The 20,721-nt window shown below is 42.2% G+C and overlaps 1 protein-coding gene across 7 annotated transcripts in view; it reads right to left on the reverse strand.

Moving 5' to 3' along the window:
- The window catches only part of GHR (growth hormone receptor), a 392,450-nt gene that overhangs the window by 146,745 nt on the left and 224,984 nt on the right, over positions 1-20,721 (reverse strand). Inside the window, exon 1 of one of the 7 annotated variants that reach the window (XM_040421297.1) lies at positions 804-1,070. The exons of 3 other annotated variants lie outside the window; for them this stretch is intronic. The gene's annotated coding sequence lies outside the window, so the exon portion shown is untranslated. Of the gene's footprint in view, positions 1-765; positions 1,071-20,721 lie in introns of those variants that run through there. 3 more of the 7 variants (XM_040421304.1, XM_040421305.1, XM_040421299.1) reach the window with 3 other exon arrangements.

The following is a 20,721-nucleotide window of genomic DNA, read 5'->3' on the forward strand; positions in this document are numbered from 1 at the left end:
TCTACCATTAATGATGAATACGGCGGCCCTCCCAAAGGCTCACAAATGCTTTGAGCCAGCATTAGGTTGCCATACTGTTCATCACCCAGATTTCCCATAAAGTGATTCAGTTAAAGGGGTTATCCAATGAGTAATGTAATAAAAAACTTAGAACCAGCCCTGAACCTCACATGGATCCAGAGATCTCCCCATTCACTGCTGCAATTGCTCTGCTAGATTTATTTCAAGCTGTCAGCTCGGTGGGCATGTCCTTTCTGAAGGATGGAACTGAGCATGTGTGTCCACCTCAGTGAGTCGGACAGAGAATTTAGAAAAGGGGAAAACAGCAGGTGGCGCTATACAGATACATTTTATTGAATAGCTCAGCGGCTATGCTAAATTTTTAATTACATTCAATTACAAAAGGTATTCAGATCCAGGTTCTGGTTTGAAAAACGTAGAATACTTTTCATTAGACAATCCCTTTAAGAAACAGCTGAATATCACCTACAATACTAAATGCAAATACTATATATAATAAAGTGCCATTGATGAGACCCTAAAATAGTTTCCGGGACTTGACCTTTTTCGTACTGTCGGGGTCTATCATTTAATATCAGTAAAAACTCAAAACTCAATCCATGACTTAAGAAATCTCCCTTTACATAAGAATTACATAAGATATTTCAAAACATACATTCCCTGACTTATCTCATTAAAAAGGGAAATCGCCCTAATTCGCACCAGACCTCAGCAAGCTGTTTATGTCCCAGAAGTAACACTTACTTTCCTGTCAAGATCCCATCCAGATTCCATAAACTAACCTGAGCGCCGCCCGCAGAGATTACGAGACACAAATGCCTCTACCGCAGGAAAAACACGGAAAATAGAACCTGCGACTGCAGCCAGTTCCGAGTCCAGGAATCCCCGCAGTTATATTCCCCAGACATTCGGTATCTCTCCTACAGTGTTTTCTGTCATCTGTGTTTCATCCCAAGTACTAAAGAGCAGCGATTTAACCAAACAGTGCGTGCCCCTTGGCCTCGGTGAGCAAATACTGTCAGATACTGTGCAAGGCGTTCAGCTGCATGTGCATTTAATTGCTGAGCCATTTTTGCAGCCCTGTCTTCCTTCTTTTCCAATTCTCCATGGCCTAATAAAATGTGACGTCTCAAAACAATCTTTGAATATGCACTAGTGAATTATTTATACTCTGTTTTTCTTCCTTACAGATTAACATTATCATCATGTGCCCAGCAGAGGGCGCCAGGTTAAGTCTGCAAGATGACAAGGGATGTTTCCTATACAATCGCTGTCTTCCCCCCGACTGTATGACCTCACTGCCTTCTGTGAATAGACTTTCCACATCAGGCAGAGAGCCTGGGGCCTTGCAGCTGTTGCAGGACTACAAGTCACAGGAAAACCTGAGCTGGTTGCTGCATGGGCTCCAAAAATGGTGTATTATCCAACAGAAAGGTCAGTTCAGTGGAATATTTTGCGATGTATAAACCATATTTATTAAAATTAATATGTATATTGCTTTTACTTACAGCATCAGGCACCTAGCACATCTTTACGAAGCTCGTACTATTCAGCACTTGTCATTAAAGGGTTTTTCCCGCAAATCTTAATTTCACAGAACACAGCTGTAGGAGAAAGTTTAGAATATACCTACCATTCCAAAGTCGTATGGATCAGCCGCTTGGGAATCCGATCACGTGATGCTCCTCTTCTGAAAATTCTGCTTCCGCTGATATCACACGCTTTACCGGGTTTCCGGCCTGGGCTGTGGACGGAACATCACGTCCACTGTGGATGGGGACAGAACTGTTTGTTCTTCTACTTGGCACAAGCTCTTGAATCCACCTCATCTGCATATGCACCATGGAAAGAAATGTTTCTGGGCCCGTCCACAGCAGAAGTGATGTTCTGACCATAACCTAGGCCTGAAACCTGGTAAAGAACGTGACATACTGGTAGGTGGAAGTTGGATTTTCAGAAAAAGTGTGTCACCTGACCGGGTTCCTGAGTGGCTGATCCATGCAACTTTGGAAAAGTAAGTATATCACTAACTTTCTTCTACAGGTGTGTTCTGTGTAACGAAGGTGGGTTTGTGGGACCTGCTGGGTCCTGGAGTCCCCTTTAGTAACCCATCTATGTCTCTACGTTTGGTGTTTATTTACTCTAATGTAGGCTTTGTCTTAGGCTGAGTTCATAGTTGTGTTAGGAGTTCTGTTTTTCGGTTCCGAAGTAGGAGCAAAAAAACAGAATTCAAGCTGACACCAAAGGCACCTGATGGACCATGGGTTCTTTGAGTTCCATCATAGAGTTCACCATTTTATTAGAAAAAATAGGCATGCATGCTGCGTTGTCTTTTTCTGAAAATATGACATCTGATGTATTAACATGGCAATGTATCAGCAACTTGACCGCTGGGTGACTTGGAGTTGGAAAAAACATACAAAGAAGAGCAACTTAACTAATAATGGACATGGAGGGTCTTAGGGGATTCCGGCAGGCATTTCCGTCGCCTGCGGGATCCGGAAATCCGTATGCAAACGGATAGCATTTGTTTCTGGATCCGGATGCGGATCCGTCTGACAAATGCATTGAAATACCGGATAAGTCTCTCCGGTGTCATCTTGAAAAAACGAATCCGGTATTTTTTTTCCCCACAGATTTAAAGGTCTGCGCATGCGCAGACCGGGAAACCGGATCCAGTTTTACGAAACACTTGGTACTGGATCCGGCATTAATACATTTCAATGGAAATTAATGCCGTAAGAGGGACTGAACTGAAGACATCCTGATGCATACTGAAAGGAATGCTTTCCATTCAAAATGCATTAGGATAAAACTGAAGCATTACGATAAAACTTTAACGCTAGTGTGAAAGTACCCTTAGTCATGAGGAAAGACTAAAAGAAAACATTTGTTTAGTCTGGAGAAAAAACATCTAAAGGGGACATGATTGTCATCTCACAGGTAGTCAGACAAGAATGGAGATCTCAACTACTCTACACTTTAAAGGGAACCTGTCACCTCTACTATGCTACCCTCACTGAGCGTTTCTAAATGTTCATTGTGTTACCCTAAACATATCACTTACACTTTTACTTTCATTAGCAAACGAATTCAATAAGTATTATGCATTTTGACACTTACCGCCTTTTATGCAAATTAACATAAAAGAGTCATATCTTACTTGTGTGACCAGAGAAGAGTCATATTTTCAAGCTCTGACTCATCTCAGATTAATTTGCATATGTATAAAAAAAAAATATGACACAATAAAAGCACACAGAGCTATGGGGACTGGGTATTGCGGATGTGTTAGCGGCCATCTAGCAACCCATGTCCTCAGCTCTATACACAAAATCCCGGTGACAGGTTCCCTTTAAGGATCCTAAACATCAGCTTTTACAAAGCTACATGACACATTCTCCAAAAGGGTATATTCCCCTTTGATCACAGCTTTACAGTTTAGACATAAAATGGTGAGTTACTTTGTAAATACATTATATTTACTTATCTTGTACTGACGAGATTTACAGCATGTTATATACTTCAGAGCTGCGTTCACAATTCTGCTGGTTACTAATGAAAACAGTTGAGATGCTCGTTTACAGAAACATCCCATCAGCTTAAATGGTGTCAATTTTTCACTGCTCTAGGGCTTTTGTTCTGTTTCTTCTCTACATCAGACTACAAAGTAAAGTACCCGCCCGGTATGAAGAATACTCTTTTCACAATGCAAAGAAGGCTGCAAGATTTCAGATCTAAAGTTTGCAGAATTAGAGGGGTTGTAGAGAAAAACATGGGACAAAGATGTTGACTCTGCAGTGGTGCTAATTCAAGGACCACTCCAATGTAGAACTTAAAATCTTATGCTTTTATTAAGTAATATATTTATTATATTATATATATTATATAAGTAATATATAGTACTATACTGTTGTATTTACTAAGAACTTCAAAAACAAATCACCTGACAAAGACACCGATGTGGTCCTCAAACGCACAGTATATACATCAGTGTAAAACTGAAAATTCTATGTTGGAGTGGTCCTTTAGAATAGGAAGATCTCCACCCCATCATGCCACTGATGTCATCACATGCTGGCAGATTTTTGGCACAACATAGGACCACACAACTTTAAGTACCTGTGGACAAGTATTAGACATTATTTCTGATATTCTTAGAATCCTGGTTTTCCCAGATCCCCTAATCGGTTTATTGAACCTTCAGGATGGCGGGCATTGCCACCACATATACAAATTCAATTCACTAGATCAGTGTTTCCCAACTAGTGTGCCTCCAGCTGTTGCAAAACTACAACTCCCAGAATGCCTGGACAGCCTTTGGCTGTGCGGGCATGCTGGGAGTTGTAGTTTTGCAACAGCTGGAGGCACACTGGTTGGGAAACACTGCAATCCTCAGCCACTTACGTCTATGGGAATCCATGATCAATCAAGTGATCTCATATGAAAAGACTGTCTACAAAAGCCGTAAAAGTTCCAATAAATCAATTACACATGGGGAGGTCTTGTTTGACGAGCAAGGTTCCTACACATTCATTTCACTTGGCCTTGTCATTCAGGAAGGAGAGGGAGGGGCTGCCAGAGGAAGCAGGAGGAGCAAGGGTGCACAGAGGGCCCAGTTTCGGTGCACTTAACAGCTCATTTGCATATGGACTTAAAGTATTTTTTTGTCCAGAATGAAGCAAAGCCAATTGCTAAGTGAAAGGTATCAGTACATTAAACTGAGCTAGCCCTACAAGTTATTGTGCCTGGTCTATCAGTGAATTTCCTGGTGACAGACTCCCTATAATAGAACCAGGCCACCTACAGTTGTAATATGAATTAATAGTCCTCGTTTTTCTCCTATTTACCAGAATGTTTTTTTTTGGCATTGACAATGTTCGCTGCATAAGTAGCAGAAAAAGATTTTTTATTTTTTTTTGTCACGGTATACTCCTACCTTTGTTCTAACACTACAAATATCAAGACTGACGTTCTTATCTGCAACTTCCAAATTTCCTGAAGTGTACTACAGGAAATACGACAGAACTTTGGAATGCTGACCAAAGTATAAAAGACTTAGACCAACAACAAGAGAAACAAATGACAGTAAATCGAGACATAATAGTCTTGTGAAGACGATAAGACAACGTTGTATCTGAGTTAGCGCCATTCAATCAGAGATTACATTTTGACAGTCTCCACTGCTATAAAGTGGTGCATATATATTGATATAAACAAGATATCAACTAAATATGTATATATATACATACAGGTGAAACCCGAAAAATTAGAATATTGTGCAAAGTTCATGTCTTTATTTGTTATAATTTGGATGAATATGGCTTACAGCTTATAAAACCCAAAAGTCACAATTTTGAGGTACCCTTTGATCAGGGGATATGGATAAATTATCTGACTAGAGTGTGACACTTTGAGCCTAGAATATGGAACCTTTTCACAAAATTCAAATTTTAAGCTGCATTAATGCAATTCCTTTTAAATTGCATTACTGAAAAAAAAAATTGAGTTTCACCTGTGTGTATATATATATATATATATATATATATATACATACACACACACCAGTATAATGTATATACACTGCGTGCAGAATTATTAGGCAAATGAGTGTTTTGACCACATCATCCTCTTTATGCATGTTGTCTTACTCCAAGCTGTATAGGCTCGAAAGCCTACTACCAATTAAGCATATTAGGTGATGTGCATCTCTGTAATGAGAAGGGGTGTGGTCTAATGACATCAACACCCTATATTAGGTGTGCATAATTATTAGGCAACTTCCTTTCCTTTGGCAAAATGGGTCAAAAGAAGGACTTGACAGGCTCAGAAAAGTCAAAAATAGTGAGATATCTTGCAGAGGGATGCAGCACTCTTAAAATTGCAAAGCTTCTGAAGCGTGATCATCGAACAATCAAGCGTTTCATTCAAAATAGTCAACAGGGTTGCAAGAAGCGTGTGGAAAAACCAAGGCGCAAAATAACTGCCCATGAACTGAGAAAAGTCAAGCGTGCAGCTGCCAAGATGCCACTTGCCACCAGTTTGGCCATATTTCAGAGCTGCAACATCACTGGAGTGCCCAAAAGCACAAGGTGTGCAATACTCAGAGACATGGCCAAGGTAAGAAAGGCTGAAAGACGACCACCACTGAACAAGACACACAAGCTGAAACGTCAAGACTGGGCCAAGAAATATCTCAAGACTGATTTTTCTAAGGTTTTATGGACTGATGAAATGAGAGTGAGTCTTGATGGGCCAGATGGATGGGCCCGTGGCTGGATTGGTAAAGGGCAGAGAGCTCCAGTCCGACTCAGACGCCAGCAAGGTGGAGGTGGAGTACTGGTTTGGGCTGGTATCATCAAAGATGAGCTTGTGGGGCCTTTTCGGGTTGAGGATGGAGTCAAGCTCAACTCCCAGTCCTACTGCCAGTTTCTGGAAGACACCTTCTTCAAGCAGTGGTACAGGAAGAAGTCTGCATCCTTCAAGAAAATCATGATTTTCATGCAGGACAATGCTCCATCACACGCGTCCAAGTACTCCACAGCGTGGCTGGCAAGAAAGGGTATAAAAGAAGAAAATCTAATGACATGGCCTCCTTGTTCACCTGATCTGAACCCCATTGAGAACCTGTGGTCCATCATCAAATGTGAGATTTACAAGGAGGGAAAACAGTACACCTCTCTGAACAGTGTCTGGGAGGCTGTGGTTGCTGCTGCACGCAATGTTGATGGTGAACAGATCAAAACACTGACAGAATCCATGGATGGCAGGCTTTTGAGTGTCCTTGCAAAGAAAGGTGGCTATATTGGTCACTGATTTGTTTTTGTTTTGTTTTTGAATGTCAGAAATGTATATTTGTGAATGTTGAGATGTTATATTGGTTTCACTGGTAAAAATAAATAATTGAAATGGGTATATATTTGTTTTTTGTTAAGTTGCCTAATAATTATGCACAGTAATAGTCACCTGCACACACAGATATCCCCCTAAAATAGCTAAAACTAAAAACAAACTAAAAACTACTTCCAAAAATATTCAGCTTTGATATTAATAAGTTTTTTGGGTTCATTGAGAACATGGTTGTTGTTCAATAATAAAATTAATCCTCAAAAATACAACTTGCCTAATAATTCTGCACTCCCTGTATATCTATATACATATCCATATATATCTCTCTCTCTATATATATATATATATACCGCGCTACAGCCAGGGAGAAGGAGACGCCCATTGAGAAACAGGGCAGTCTCCTCCTCCCTGTACCGATGATATTCATTAGCATACTAACCAGGAAAACGGCAGGAGGGCACAGCGGGCGAACGGAGCAGCGCCAAGACAAACTAGTAAGCAATATTACATCCATGGACTATGTCCTACATAACCTGCTAGTTATTTCATAATGTCTGGACCCATGAGAGGTCCTCTTTAATCCGTCTTCATTATCTGGTTGCTTGTTCTTAAATCTTCATTTTCTCTTATTTTGCAATGATATTTTGGGAGTTTTAAACCAATTGCTAGTTTTCTATAGAGTTATGGACTCAATTTACAATGGTCATCCCGGAACCAATTAATATTGTAACTGGAGGAACCACTGTGTATAGTTAAAATTAAGATTTAAAGGGGTTGTCACACAAAGACAGCCCTTTCAATCACAAGTCGTTCTGGCAGTCAGATGATCACTTCATAATCATATCTTGCTTCTTTAAACCCCTGCAATCAATTGTTAATGCTGAGGAAAGCTGCTCCTGGCTATACATTTACACAGCTGCATCTGCTATGACTGGTGGTTGGCATGGACTGACTCTCAAATGTGTCTAAAATGAAAAATTAATGAATAAATCAAAGCAATGCTGCAAATAGTATTGTTTAAAGCATTCCCATTGTTTTGTGTCTACCACTCCTTTGCAGAATTATGGGCCTCCATGGTAACAGTCTAGAAACAAAAAGTAGTCAGATCCTGCTGTCATACTTCCTTCCATCTGTAACGTTTGCCTGTTAGCAAAGTCAGACAGATGAAGGTCTGCATGCAGGTCTGTTACCTTGGAGAACATATACCCTGTATGTACACTCAAAATGGTAGAAAATGCTTAAAGGGCTTCTGTCACCCCCCAAACAGCAATTTTCAGTATTGGACTTAATATAATTGCTAATGTATGCAGAGTCCATATATACCCTACCTCTGGCTGTGCTTTAAATTCTTTAAAAATAGTACTTTTGTGATATGCAAATTTCTTAACTACCAGCAAGTTGGGCGGTTACTTGCTGGTAGCCGCCGCATCCTCGGTCTAAAAAAAACGCCCCCTCCTCCACTTGATTGACAGGGCCAGCGAGCGCTCTCCTCCTTCCTTTGGCCCTGTCTGCAGCTGAAATCCTGCGCCTGCGCCTTACCGGTCCTTATTCGGCGCAGGCGCTCTGAGAGAAGGACGCTCGCTTGGCTGCTCCTTCCTCAGTGCGCCTGCGCCGATGACGTAAGCCCTACACCCGGAAGAGAAGACGCCGGCATCTCTGGTAAGCTCACCCCAAACCATCTCGATTGGGTTCAGGTCCGGTGACTGTGGCGGCCAGGTCATCTGGCGCAGCACCCCATCACTCTCCCTCATGGTCAAATAGCCCTTACTTTCAAAGTTTTCCCAATTTTTCGGCTGACTGACTGACCTTCATTTCTTAAAGTAATGATGGCCACTCGTTTTTCTTTACTTAGCTGCTTTTTTCTTGCCATAATACAAATTCTAACAGTCTATTCAGTAGGACTATCAGCTTTGTATCCACCTGACTTCTCCTCAATGCCACTGATGGTCCCAACCCCATTTATAAGGCAAGAAATCCCACTTATTAAACCTGACAGGGCACACCTGTGAAGTGAAAACCATTTCAGGGGACAACCTCTTGAAGCTCATCAAGAGAATGCCAAGAGTGTGCAAAGCAGTAATCAAAGCAAAAGGTGGCTACTTTGAAGAACCTAGAATATGACATATTTTCAGTTGTTTCACACTTGTTTGTTATGTATATAATTCCACATGTGTTAATTCATAGTTTTGATGCCTTCAGTGTGAATCTACAATTTTCATAGTCATGAAAATAAAGAAAACTCTTTGAATGAGAAGGTGTGTCCAAACTTTTGGTCTGTACTGTATATATATACAGTCGTGGCCAAAAGTTTTGAGAATGACACAAATATTAGTTTTCACAAAGTTTGCTGCTAAACTGCTTTTAGATCTTTGTTTCAGTTGTTTCTGTGATGTAGTGAAATATAATTACACGCACTTCATACGTTTCAAAGGCTTTTATCGACAATTACATGACATTTATGCAAAGAGTCAGTATTTGCAGTGTTGGCCCTTCTTTTTTAGGACCTCTGCAATTCGACTGGGCATGCTCTCAATCAACTTCTGGGCCAATTCCTGACTGATAGCAATCCATTCATTCATAATCACTTCTTGGAGTTTATCAGAATTAGTGGGTTTTTGTTTGTCCACCCGCCTCTTGAGGATTGACCACAAGTTCTCAATGGGATTAAGATCTAAGGAGTTTCCAGGCTATGGACCCAAAATGTCAACGTTTTGGTCCCCGACCCACTTAGTTATCACTTTTGCCTTATGGCACGGTGCGCCATCGTGCTGGAAAATGCATTGTTCTTCACCAAACTGTTGTTGGATTGTTGGAAGAAGTTGCTGTTGCAGGGTGTTTTGGTACCATTCTTTATTCATGGCTGTGTTTTTGGGCAAAATTGTGAGTGAGCCCACTCCCTTGGATGAGAAGCAACCCCACACATGAATGGTCTCAGGATGCTTTACTGTTGGCATGACACAGGACTGATGGTAGCGCTCACCTTTTCTTCTCCGGACAAGCCTTTTTCCAGATGCCCCAAACAATCGGAAAGAGGCTTCATTGGAGAATATGACTTTGCCTCAGTCCTCAGCAGTCCATTCACCATACTTTCTGCAGAAGATCAATCTGTCCCTGATGTTTTTTTGGAGAGAAGTGGCTTCTTTGCTGCCCTTCTTGACACCAGGCCATCTTCCAAAAGTCTTCGCCTCACTGTGCGTGCAGATGCGCTCACACCTGCCTGCTGCCATTCCTGAGCAAGCTCTGCACTGGTGGCACTCCGATCTCGCAGCTGAATCCTCTTTAGGAGACGATCCTGGCGCTTGCTGGACTTTCTTGGACGCCCTGAAGCCTTCTTAACAAGAATTGAACCTCTTTCCTTGAAGTTCTTGATGATCCTATAAATTGTTGATTGAGGTGCAATCTTAGTAGCCACAATATTCTTGCATGTGAAGCCATTTTTATGCAATGCAATGATGGCTGCACGCGTTTATTTGCAGGTCACCATGGTTAACAATGGAAGAACAATGATTTCAAGCATCACCCTCCTTTTAACATGTCAAGTCTGCCATTTTAACCCAATCAGCCGGACATAATGATCTCCAGCCTTGTGCTCATCAACATTCTCACCTGAGTTAACAAGACGATTACTGAAATGATCTCAACAGGTCCTTTAATGACAGCAATGAAATGCAGTGGAAAGGTTTTTTTGGGATTAAGTTAATTTTCATGGCAAAGAAGGACTATGCAATTCATCTGATCACTCTTCATAACATTCTGGAGTATATGCAAATTGCTATTATAAAAACTTAAGCAGCAACTTTTCAAATTTCCAATATTTATGTAATTCTCAAAAATTTTGGCCACGACTGTATATATATCACACATATATAAATATATGTATATATATATCACATATATTTATTAATTATATATATATATATATTTATTAATTATGGGTATATCATTTATAGGCGTTGGGCGTATAGAGTGTCTAAATAAACTTTTTGTAAAATAATGGCACCCCATTTCGTTGGTGGTTGTAGTGGCTGTATGCTTATTAGGCAAATACTTACCTGAATCAAGCATCCAGCGACGTCACCGGACTCTCCGCCTCCTTACCAGCGATGCCGGCATCTTTTCTTCCGGGTGTAGGGCTGATGTCACTGTAGAAAGAGCAGCCAAGCCAGCGTCCTTCTCTCAGAGCGCCTGCGCCGAATGAGGACCGGTACGGCGCAGGCGCGGGATTTCAGCTGCAGACAGGGCCAAAGGAAGGAGGAGAGCGCTCACTGGCCCTGTCAATCAAGTGGAGGAGGGGGCATTTTTTTAGACCGAGGATGCGGCGGCTACCAGCAAGTAACCGTCCAACTTGCTGGTAGTGAAGAAATTTGCATATCACAAAAGTACTATTTTGCTGTTTAGGGGGTGACAGAAGCCCTTTAATCAGGAACTACATAAGTAAATTCTGTGTTATGTTTTTCTTGTATTTTACTCTTTCATTTCTAATTACTCTTATTTTGCTCCTGTTGTGAATGTGATTGCTGCTGTTATGCCAAAATTTCCCCACTGAGGGACAATAAAGGGATTTTCTTCTTCTCCTTCCACATGCATGATTCATTTTCTCATTTTAATGGAGGAGAGCTAGGAAACTTTGCCATTTACAAGTTTGGAAAGCTAAGTGACAACTCTCCATGGTGTTGTTCTGCAATTGCAGGCATACTTATTCAGTAGAAATGGTCAACTAAGAACTTAAAGGGGATGTCTCATTACAAAAAATAGCATTTATTATGTAGATAAAGTTAATACAAGACACTTACTAATGTATTGTTATTGTCCATATTGCCTCCTTTGCTGGCTGGATTCATTTTTCCATCACATTATACACTGCTCGTCTCCATGGTTATGACCAGTCTGCAATCCATCAGTGGTGGCCGTGCTTGCACACTATAGGAAAAAGCACCAGCCTATGTGTGCTCCCACTGATGAATTGCAGGGTGGTCATAACCATGGAAATGAGCAGTGTATAATGTGGTGGAAAAACGAATCAAGCCAGCAAAGGAGGCAATATGGACAGTCACAATACATTAGTAAGTGCCTTGTATTAACTTTCTCTACATAATAAATGCTATTTACTGAAGTGAGACAACCCGTTTAAACTTACTGTTCATTTGTTTCCTAAATGCAAAATTAAGCAACTTTCTAAATAATCTTCATTAAAAACCTTTCTACCATTTTGCTTCTGCAGAGTATATGCAGGTCCTTCACCTAGCTGTGGTGTTACTAATTCTCACATAAAACTGTCAGAGCACCACTCCTGCTTCTGACGGTTCTATCTGTTCTCTTTAGGCTACATGCACACGACCGTGCCGTTTTTTTGCGGTCCGCAAACCGCGGATCCGCATAAAATGGAAGCCGCCCGTGTGTCTTCCGCAATTTGCGGAACGGAATGGGCAGACCATTGTAGAAATGCCTATTTTTGTCCGCAAAACGGACAAAAATAGGACATGCTATATTTTTTTTGCGGGGCCACGGAACGGTTCAACGGATGCGGACAGCACACGGAGTGCTGTCCGCATCTTTTGTGGCCCCTTTGAAGTGAATGGTTCTGCACCCGATTCGCAAAAAATGCGGCTCGGATGCGGACCACAAAAACGGTTGTGTGCATGAGGCCTTATAGATATAGCGACAGAAGGTTGTACACAACAGATGTATGTGGAGAAGGTGAAAAGAATCCAATGAAAGCAGTTGACACAGGATGTAGTTAGAGAGGAAAAGACAGAAGGTGGTTTTAGGAGGAAGGCAGCAGCATCCTGGAAACACAGATCCAGCATGTATTACTGGGAGGGACACATGAGAAAAGGCTGAAACTAGGAGCAAACTGAATATGCAGGGTCTGAAAATTAAATGAAGGAATGATGACTGCAGACTGAAACTTAAAGGAGTTTTCTAGGATTCTCCAGGATGATCAGCTATTTAAGAAAGCCACAGTGAGAGCTTACCTCGCACAGCACCATCCATTGACTAGGACTAAGCTGCGCTATGCCATGTGACCAATTAATGAAATATCACATGACCCAGGAAGAGATCTAAGTGCTCACGGAGCGCCACAGCTTTTATGAACTAGTGAGAATATGCAATTAATATAAAAACCCCTTTAACCACCTGAGCCCCCAGTGCTTAAACACCCTGAAAGACCAGGCCACTTTTTACACTTCTGACCTACACTACTTTCACTGTTTATTGCTCGGTCATGCAACTTACCACCCAAATGAATTTTACCTCCTTTTCTTCTCACTAATAGAGCTTTCATTTGGTGGTATTTCATTGCTGCTGACATTTTTACTTTTTTTGTTATTAATCAAAATTTAACGATTTTTTTGCAAAAAAATGACATTTTTCACTTTCAGTTGTAAAATTTTGCAAAAAAAACGAGATCCATATAGAAATTTTGCTCTAAATTTATAGTTCTACATGTCTTTGATAAAAAAAAAATGTTTGGGTAAAAAAAAATGGTTTGGGTAAAAGTTATAGCGTTTACAAACTATGGTACAAAAATGTGAATTTCCGCTTTTTGAAGCAGCATAGACTTTCTGAGCACCTGTCATGTTTCCTGAGGTTCTACAATGCCCAGACAGTACAAACACCCCACAAATGACCCCATTTCGGAAAGTACACACCCTAAGGTATTCGCTGATGGGCATAGTGAGTTCATAGAACTTTTTATTTTTTGTCACAAGTTAGCGGAAAATGATGATTTTTTTTTTTTCTTACAAAGTCTCATATTCCACTAACTTGTGACAAAAAATAAAAACTTCTATGAACTCACTATGCCCATCACGAAATACCTTGGGGTCTCTTCTTTCCAAAATGGGGTCACTTGTGGGGTAGTTATACTGCCCTGGCATTTTAGGGGCCCAAATGTGTGGTAAGGAGTTTGAAATCAAATTCTGTAAAAAATGACCTGTGAAATCCGAAAGGTGCTCTTTGGAATGTGGGCCCCTTTGCCCACCTAGGCTGCAAAAAAGTGTCACACATCTGGTATCTCCGTACTCAGAAGAAGGTGTGGAATGTGTTTTGGGGTGTCTTTTTACATATACCCATGCTGGGTGAGATAAATATCTTGGTCAAATGCCAACTTTGTATAAAAAAATGGGAAAAGTTGTCTTTTGCCAAGATATTTCTCTCACCCAGCATGGGTATATGTAAAATGACACCCCAAAACACATTCCCCACCTTCTCCTGAGTACGGCAATACCAGATGTGTGACACTTTTTTGCAGCCTAGGTGGGCAAAGGGGCCCATATTCCAAAGAGCACCTTTCGGATTTCACAGGTCATTTTTTACAGAATTTGATTTCAAACTCCTTACCACACATTTGGGCCCCTAGAATGCCAGGGCAGTATAACTACCCAACAAGTGACCCCATTTTGGAAAGAAGACACCCCAAGGTATTCCGTGAGGGGCATGGCAAGTTCCTAGAATTTTTTATTTTTTGTCACAAGTTAGTGGAAAATGATGATTTTTTTTTTTTCATACAAAGTCTCATATTCCACTAACTTGTGACAAAAAATAAAAACTTCCATGAACTCACTATGCCCATCAGCGAATACCTTGGGGTCTCTACTTTCCAAAATGGGGTCACTTGTGGGGTAGTTATACTGCCCTGGCATTCTAGGGGCCAAAATGTGTGGTAAGGAGTTTGAAATCAAATTCTGTAAAAAATGACCTGTGAAATCCGAAAGGTGCTCTTTGGAATATGGGCCCCTTTGCCCACCTAGGCTGCAAAAAAGTGTCACACATCTGGTATCTCCGTACTCAGGAGAAGGTGGGGAATGTGTTTTGGGGTGTCATTTTACATATACCCATGCTGGGTGAGATAAATATCTTGGTCAAATGCCAACTTTGTATAAAAAAATGGGAAAAGTTGTCTTTTGCCAAGATATTTCTCTCACCCAGCATGGGTATATGTAAAATGACACCCCAAAACACATTCCCCACCTTCTCCTGAGTACGGAGATACCAGATGTGTGACACTTTTTTGCAGCCTAGGTGGGCAAAGGGGCCCATATTCCAAAGAGCACCTTTCGGATTTCACAGGTCATTTTTTACAGAATTTGATTTCAAACTCCTTACCACACATTTGGGCCCCTAGAATGCCAGGGCAGTATAACTACCCCACAAGTGACCCCATTTTGGAAAGAAGAGACCCCAAGGTATTCGCTGATGGGCATAGTGAGTTCATGGAAGTTTTTATTTTTTGTCACAAGTTAGTGGAATATGAGACTTTGTATGAAAAAAAAAAAAAAAAAAAAAAAATCTGCATTTTCCACTAACTTGTGACAAAAAATAAAAAATTCTAGGAACTCGCCATGCCCCTCACGGAATACCTTGGGGTGTCTTCTTTCCAAAATGGGGTCACTTGTGGGGTAGTTATACTGCCCTGGCATTTTCCAGGGGCCCTAATGTGTGGTAAGTAGGTAAATGACCTGTGAAATCCTAAAGGTGCTCTTTGGAATGTGGGCCCCTTTGCCCACCTAGGCTGCAAAAAAGTGTCACACATGTGGTATCGCCGTATTCAGGAGAAGTTGGGGAATGTGTTTTGGGGTGTCATTTTACATATACCCTTGCTGGGTGAGAGAAATATCTTGGCAAAAGACAACTTTTCCCATTTTTTTTATACAAAGTTGGCATTTGACCAAGATATTTCTCTCACCCAGCATGGGTATATGTAAAATGACACCCCAAAACACATTCCCCACCTTCTCATGAGTACGGCGATACCAGATGTGTGACACTTTTTTGCAGCCTAGATGCGCAAAGGGGCCCAAATTCCTTTTAGGAGGGCATTTTTAGACATTTGGATACCAGACTTCTTCTCACGCTTTGGGGCCCCTAGAATGCCAGGGCAGTATAAATACCCCACATGTGACCCCATTTTGGAAAGAAGACACCCCAAGGTATTCAATGAGGGCCATGGCGAGTTCATAGAAATTTTTTTTTTTTGGCACAAGTTAGCGGAAATTGATATTTTTAATTTTTTTCTCACAAAGTCTCCCGTTCCGCTAACTTGGGACAAAAATTTCAATCTTTCATGGACTCAATATGCCCCTCACGGAATACCTGGGGGTGTCTTCTTTCCGAAATGGGGTCACATGTGGGGTATTTATACTGCCCTGGCATTCTAGGGGCCCTAAAGCGTGAGAAGAAGTCTGGAATATAAATGTCTAAAAAATTTTACGCATTTGGTTTCCGTGAGGGGTATGGTGAGTTCATGTGAGATTTTATTTTTTGACACAAGTTAGTGGAATATGAGACTTTGTAAGAAAAAAAAAAAAAAATTCCGCTAACTTGGGCCAAAAAAATGTCTGAATGGAGCCTTACAGAGGGGTGATCAATGACAGGGGGGGTGATCAATGACAGGGGGGTGATCAATGACAGGGGGGTGATCAGGGAGTCTATATGGGGTGATAACCACAGTCATTGATCACGCCCGTGTAAGGCTTCATTCAGACGTCCGTATGCGTTTTGCGGATCCGATCCATCTATCAGTGGATCCGTAAAAATCATGCGGATGTCTGAATGGAGCTTTACAGGGGGGTAATCAATGACAGGGGGGTGATCAGGGAGTCTATATGGGGTGATCACCACAGTCATTGATCACGCCCCTGTAAGGCTTCATTCAGACGTCCGTATGCGTTTTGCGGATCCGATCCATCTATCAGTGCATCCGTAAAAATCATGCGGACATCTGAATGGAGCTTTACAGGGGGGTAATCAATGACAGGGGGGTGATCAGGGAGTCTATATGGGGTGATCACCACAGTCATTGATCACGCCCCTGTAAGGCTTCATTCAGACGTCCGGATGCGTTTTGCGGATCCGATCCATCTATCAGTGGATCCGTAAAAATTATGCGGACGTCTGAATGGAGCTTTACAGGGGGGTAATCAATGACAGGGGGGTAATCAATGACAGGGGGGTGATCAGGGAGTCTATATGGGGTGATCACCACAGTCATTGATCACGCCCCTGTAAGGCTTCATTCAGACGTCCGGATGCGTTTTGCGGATCCGATCCATCTATCAGTGCATCCGTAAAAATCATGCGGACATCTGAATGGAGCTTTACAGGGGGTTGATCAATGACAGGGGGGTGATCACCACAGTCATTGATCATGCCCCTGTAAGGCTTCATTCAGACGTCCGGATGCGTTTTGCGGATCGGATCCATCTATCAGTGCATCCGTAAAAATCATGCGGACATCTGAATGGAGCTTTACAGGGGGGTAATCAATGACAGGGGGGTGATCACCACAGTCATTGATCATGCCCCTGTAAGGCTTTATTCAGACGTCCGGATGCGTTTTGCGGATCGGATCCATCTATCAGTGCATCCGTAAAAATCATGCGGACATCTGAATGGAGCTTTACAGGGGGGTAATCAATGACAGGGGGGTGATCACCACAGTCATTGATCATGCCCCTGTAAGGCTTCATTCAGACGTCCGGATGCGTTTTGCGGATCGGATCCATCTATCAGTGCATCCGTAAAAATCATGCGGACATCTGAATGGAGCTTTACAGGGGGGTGATCAGGGAGTCTATATGGGGTGATCACCACAGTCATTGATCATGCCCCTGTAAGGCTTCATTCAGACGTCCGGATGCGTTTTGCGGATCGGATCCATCTATCAGTGCATCCGTAAAAATCATGCGGACATCTGAATGGAGCTTTACAGGGGGGTGATCAGGGAGTCTATATGGGGTGATCACCACAGTCATTGATCATGCCCCTGTAAGGCTTCATTCAGACGTCCGGATGCGTTTTGCGGATCCGATCCATCTATCAGTGGATCCGTAAAAATCATGCGGACGTCTGAATGGAGCTTTACAGGGGGTTGATCAATGACAGGGGTGTAATCAATGACAGGGGGGGTGATCAGGGAGTCTATATGGGGTGATCACCACAGTCATTGATCACGCCCCTGTAAGGCTCCATTCAGACGTCCGTGTGCGTTTTGCGGATCCGATCCATCTATCAGTGGATCCGTAAAAATCATGCGGACATCTGAATGGAGCTTTACAGGGGGGTGATCAATGACAGGGGGGTAATCAATGACAGGGGGGTGATCAGGGAGTCTATATGGGGTGATCAGGGGTGATCAGGGGCTAATAAGGGGTTAATAAGTGACGGGGGGGGGGTGTAGTGTAGTGTAGTGGTGCTTGGTGCTACTTTACTGAGCTACCTGTGTCCTCTGGTGGTCGATCCAAACAAAGGGGACCACCAGAGGACCAGGTAGCAGGTATATTAGACGCTGTTATCAAAACAGCGTCTAATATACCTGTTAGGGGTTAAAAAAAACACATCTCCAGCCTGCCAGCGAACGATCGCCGCTGGCAGGCTGGAGATCAACTCTCTTACCTTCCGTTCCTGTGAGCGCGCGCGCCTGTGTGCGCGCGTTCACAGGAAATCTCGGCCATCGCGAGATGACGCGTATATGCGTGACTGTGCGCAGCGCTGCCACCTCCGGAACGCGATCCTGCGTTAGGCGGTCCGGAGGTGGTTAACCACCTAACAGTTTGGCCTGAGGTCTGCCCAAATAGAGCCTGGGTAGCAGTGAGGGGAGCCTGGGGAGCAGTGGTCTTTGTAGAAGAGATATGAAAGCTTGTTTAAAAGCTGGAAATGTAGGCTTTAAAAGAAGACCACCATATTATCTCTTTTACATCAGGAGATATAGGGGGTTGTTTATTAAGACGAGCAATTTATATGCAATTCTTATTATCCCTGTGCTAGTGGCGGATGTGCCTAAGTTATGTAAAAGCACCGGTCTCTACAAAACTTTGGCGCTTCCTGCTGCTAGCTGCTCCTTTGCTGGCGTAGAAAATGGTAAATGAGACAAGCTGGCTGGCCTGCACTCTTCCCCGCAGATTTTGTCGCAAAGGGGTTTTGCTGCAAAATCTGCAACTTTTCCCCGCTCGCGCCACTTTTCCAAGGTGGCAGAAAAAGGGAGTGCAACATGTTGCAGATTTTTCTGCAAAACCCCTTTGTGACAAAATATGTGCCCTAACAATGCCAAAAATTGGCGCATATTTCGTAATAAATTACCCCTATAGTGTTTAGAAATCAGGTTGAAAGTGAAAGCAGCTAAAACCTCTTTTTACTTTCACTCCCAACCTGATTTCTAAATACTATATCCCCCAATGTCTGGTTTCGATTTAAAGCTTAGATTGTCAGCTTTCAAACAAGGCGCATATATCTATCTTCTACAGAGCCTGAGATATGAAGGCTTAAAGCAGGATGACGTTCCGTATGGCATCCTTTTTTTTTGCGGATCCGTTTTTTTTGCAGATCCATTGTAATAATGCCTATCCTTGTCCGCAAACTAGAAAAAAATAGAACATGCACTATTTTTTTGTGGAGCAACGGAACGGACATACTGATGCGGACAGCACACGGTGTGCTGTCCGCGTTCTTTGCGGACCCATTGAAATGAATGGGTCCGCATCCTATCCGCAAAAAAAACGGATCGGACACGGAAACAAAATACGGTCGTGTGCATGTGGCCTAATTCTGCAGGAGGTTTATATTACACATGTCAATGCAAGTCTATAGAGCGAGGACAGGGGAGGAGTAAGCAGCTACAATAGAAGCTTATAGCTCATCCCAAGTGTCTCATTTACAAATTACAGGTCAGTACATCTTTATAATGTCCTCTATCATTCTGGGGCTGCTTCTAAGTGACTGTGAGACAGGAAGGAAGGATATTCTTCTCTACTTTCTGTTTGTGTAGTGGATGGCAGCTAGTCTCCACCCACCAAGTCTGAGAGATCTACAAACCAGATGTTCAGCAAGCAAAGACAAAAACTGCTAAAATGCCAGATACAAGGCATATAATGGCCAGAAACAGTGTTATTCCTCATGTAAACACACTAAACTATTGATTAATGTGAATTTTGTTGAAAGCTCAGTGCCGCTTTAAGGCTAAAATTAGTTATTAGACTAAGAGTGAATGCACTTCCGACATCGCCGACTATATATACTTAGACATGAATTTAAGAAAAGTGACATTTTCAGGAGGGTTTTTCCAAATTTAATGTGACTGTTGGGGGTTAATGCAACATTTATTTTAAAAAAATTTTAACGGTAACCTGTAACCTATGTACAACATTTTTTATATTTTTTTTTTGTGTGAAAGGTGTCCATACTAACAGAAATAGCGTGTAGTACAACACATGGGTTTGAGCATTTCCTGCCTGTTGAACACCACGCTATTTCTGTTAGTTTGCTTGTATATGGAGGTGTATAAACTCCAATTTAAATGTTCCTGTTTTCCATCTACAGGCTACATTTAGGTGCACCTGTGAGGCCTGGGCCATACCAGCCAGTCTTGAGTGGGACTTGCAGACTTCTCCCTCCTCCCATTGCTGGCATTGCAGATGCTGGAGGTAACTGGTGAGTGGTCTGTGAGTCGGTCCTCACACTTCTGTAATTCGCCCACTGGCCCCTGGTATTGCCCATATGGCACAGGTAGGTGAGTGTTAGGACCCAAGCTACTTGAGAAACCTTGGCGCGGTGCTCGGGCTCAGACATGTCCTCATAGTAGGACATGTTGGCTAATCTCTCAATTTTAACACCAGTTTGAGGGCTTAGTAAGACCGCAGAGTGCACCTGTCCTTGTTATTAGATTGAAAGGTGTCCATAGCTTTTAAAGACTACTTTTTTTTTATTGGTGAGGAGGATGGTTTATAATTTGGATATTCTTCATCAGCTGGATTTTTTTAATGGATTTAAAGAAGTATACACAAGTAAAGTCATAACTAAACTAATGCATCAGTAATTGTTTTTGCAAGGATATTTCTGTGTTTCAGTCTGGAC

Source organism: Bufo bufo, chromosome 2, assembly GCF_905171765.1.
Source record: "Bufo bufo chromosome 2, aBufBuf1.1, whole genome shotgun sequence".
NCBI classification, from domain to species: Eukaryota; Metazoa; Chordata; class Amphibia; order Anura; family Bufonidae; genus Bufo; species Bufo bufo.